Below are 3244 nucleotides of genomic sequence, written 5' to 3' on the forward strand. Positions count from 1 at the left end.
GTGCACTTGACAAACTCAGTGCGGCTATTCCCCATTGAAAGATTGTTGCACCCAGGACCCTTAGCACTGGGATATGCTACTCAATACCACTGGCATGGCCAGGTGTAAACAACATCTGACCTTTGTTGTGTATGTAACCATGGAGATTGTGATGTCGCCTAGGCCCACCAAAGAACAGCCTTGTCAGAAGCAGCACTGCCATGAGCATAAGTAGCAGCACCATAGGTTGTCAAATAAGTTGGATTTAACCAAGACAAGTGAGTCCAATAGGATGCAGGTATGTCCTCTATCCTTACAGCTTCCCGTGGCTGTTGGTTTTATACCGTTTGGGGACAGCCAAGGAGGCGTCAGCAGGCAACACAGGTAAGTGTGTGCTTGTGTGTGTGTGTGTGTGTGTGTTTCCTATGCAGATCCTAAACCCAGTATCAAATGCAAGTAGGAGGAGTAAGAAGGGTTCCTGCCAAAGCCAGGTTATGGATTGCATTTAAAAATGGTCCATCAGAGTGAAATGGACTCCCATCTTCCTGCTTAGCAGTAATGATATGGGTTTAGGGTCTGCTGTGTGTACTGGTGGGTGACTGCCACCCAGCCAGAGTGTGTATGGGAGGCTGCCAGCCAGCCTCCCTTCCTACAAGTAGTGATGGTGCATGTGAAGGGGACAGCGTTGGTTCCTCCCCTTTCACAGTTATCACTTATCATCCTTCCTTTTGGCTGGTATCAAATGTGGTGTCTGTTTATATCAGTTTAATATCTGATATGTCCCCTATCTGGTAGCATATATTAAGTGCACCACAAGGTTTCAGTGTTGGAAAGAAAGATTACCTGTTTATTTGCTGCTGCAGCTGCTTGCTGGCTAGTCCAGTGGGTCCCTACTGCAGGCAAAAGACAATAGGTGGTGCCTATGTGCCTAGGTGGATAGGACATCAGCTATGAGGCATTTGTTTGTACAAACTGCTGCTCACAACTAATGTTGTAATATAGTGTCTCCATCTGCTGGTGGTATTGAATAAGCAATAGTGCAATGATAGGGTTTGAAAAAGAAGAAAAATAAGAAGCAGCAGCATAGGAAAGAAGGAAAACATGGAGAGAAGAAATAAAGAAGGTAAAAATGAGGTGAAAACATGTTTAAAAAAGTATTTCCATCTCTCTCTCTCTCTATATGTATATACATATATATATATATATATTTAAAAGAAAAAAAAAATTATATATATATATATATATATATATACATATAGAGAGAGAGAGAGATAAATATATATAGAGATAGTTGGGTGGATAGATAGATAGATAGATAGATACACATACATACATACATACATACATACATACATACGTGTGTATTGTTGGAGTTGCAAACATGGGTGCACTTGACAAACTCAGTGCGGCTATTCCCCATTGAAAGATTGTTGCACCCAGGACCCTTAGCACTGGGATATGCTACTCAATACCACTGGCATGGCCAGGTGTAAACAACATCTGACCTTTGTTGTGTATGTAACCATGGAGATTGTGATGTCGCCTAGGCCCACCAAAGAACAGCCTTGTCAGAAGCAGCACTGCCATGAGCAGAAGTAGCAGCACCATAGGTTGTCAAATAAGTTGGATTTAACCAAGACAAGTGAGTCCAATAGGATGCAGGTATGTCCTCTATCCTTACAGCTTCCCGTGGCTGTTGGTTTTATACCGTTTGGGGACAGCCAAGGAGGCGTCAGCAGGCAACACAGGTAAGTGTGTGCTTGTGTGTGTGTGTGTGTGTGTTTCCTATGCAGATCCTAAACCCAGTATCAAATGCAAGTAGGAGGAGTAAGAAGGGTTCCTGCCAAAGCCAGGTTATGGATTGCATTTAAAAATGGTCCATCAGAGTGAAATGGACTCCCATCTTCCTGCTTAGCAATAATGATATGGGTTTAGGGTCTGCTGTGTGTACTGGTGGGTGACTGCCACCCAGCCAGAGTGTGTATGGGAGGCTGCCAGCCAGCCTCCCTTCCTACAAGTAGTGATGGTGCATGTGAAGGGGACAGCGTTGGTTCCTCCCCTTTCACAGTTATCACTTCTCATCCTTCCTTTTGGCTGGTATCAAATGTGGTGTCTGTTTATATCAGTTTAATATCTGATATGTCCCCTATCTGGTAGCATATATTAAGTGCACCACCAGGTTTCAGTGTTGGAAAGAAAGATTACCTGTTTATTTGCTGCTGCAGCTGCTTGCTGGCTAGTCCAGTGGGTCCCTACTGCAGGCAAAAGACAATAGGTGGTGCCTATGTGCCTAGGTGGATAGTACATCAGCTATGAGGCATTTGTTTGTACAAACTGCTGCTCACAACTAATGTTGTAATATAGTGTCTCCATCTGCTGGTGGTATTGAATAAGCAATAGTGCAATGATAGGGTCTGAAAAATAAGAAGCAGCAGCATAGGAAAGAAGGAAAACATGGAGAGAAGAAAAAAAGAAGGTAAAAATGAGGTGAAAACATGTTTAAAAAAGTATTTCCATCTCTCTCTCTCTCTCTCTCTATATGTATATACATATATATATATATATATATATATATATATATATATATATATTTAAAAGAAAAAAATTATATATATATATATACATATATATAGAGAGAGAGATAAATATATATAGAGATAGATGGGTGGATAGATAGATAGATAGACATACATACACACATACACACATACACACATACATACACACATACACACATACACACATACACACATACATACATACATACATACATATGTGTGTATTGTTGGAGTTGCAAACATGGGTGCACTTGACAAACTCAGTGCGGCTATTCCCCATTGAAAGATTGTTGCACCCAGGACCCTTAGCACTGGGATATGCTACTCAATACCACTGGCATGGCCAGGTGTAAACAACATCTGACCTTTGTTGTGTATGTAACCATGGAGATTGTGATGTCGCCTAGGCCCACCAAAGAACAGCCTTGTCAGAAGCAGCACTGCCATGAGCAGAAGTAGCAGCACCATAGGTTGTCAAATAAGTTGGATTTAACCAAGACAAGTGAGTCCAATAGGATGCAGGTATGTCCTCTATCCTTACAGCTTCCCGTGGCTGTTGGTTTTATACCGTTTGGGGACAGCCAAGGAGGCGTCAGCAGGCAACACAGGTAAGTGTGTGCTTGTATGTGTGTGTGTGTGTGTGTGTGTGTGTGTGTGTGTGTGTGTGTGTGTGTGTGTGTTTCCTATGCAGATCCTAAACCCAGTAT

General features: G+C 42.3%; 1 pseudogene; it reads left to right on the top strand.

Annotated features, from left to right (window-relative positions):
* Nucleotides 1-687: 687 nt before the first annotated feature.
* On the top strand, nucleotides 688-795 carry LOC130360031 (U2 spliceosomal RNA; annotated as a pseudogene).
* The last annotated feature ends 2449 nt before the right edge of the window (nucleotides 796-3244 follow it).

This window comes from Hyla sarda, chromosome 2, assembly GCF_029499605.1.
Source record: "Hyla sarda isolate aHylSar1 chromosome 2, aHylSar1.hap1, whole genome shotgun sequence".
In the NCBI taxonomy this organism is placed as follows: Eukaryota; Metazoa; Chordata; class Amphibia; order Anura; family Hylidae; genus Hyla; species Hyla sarda.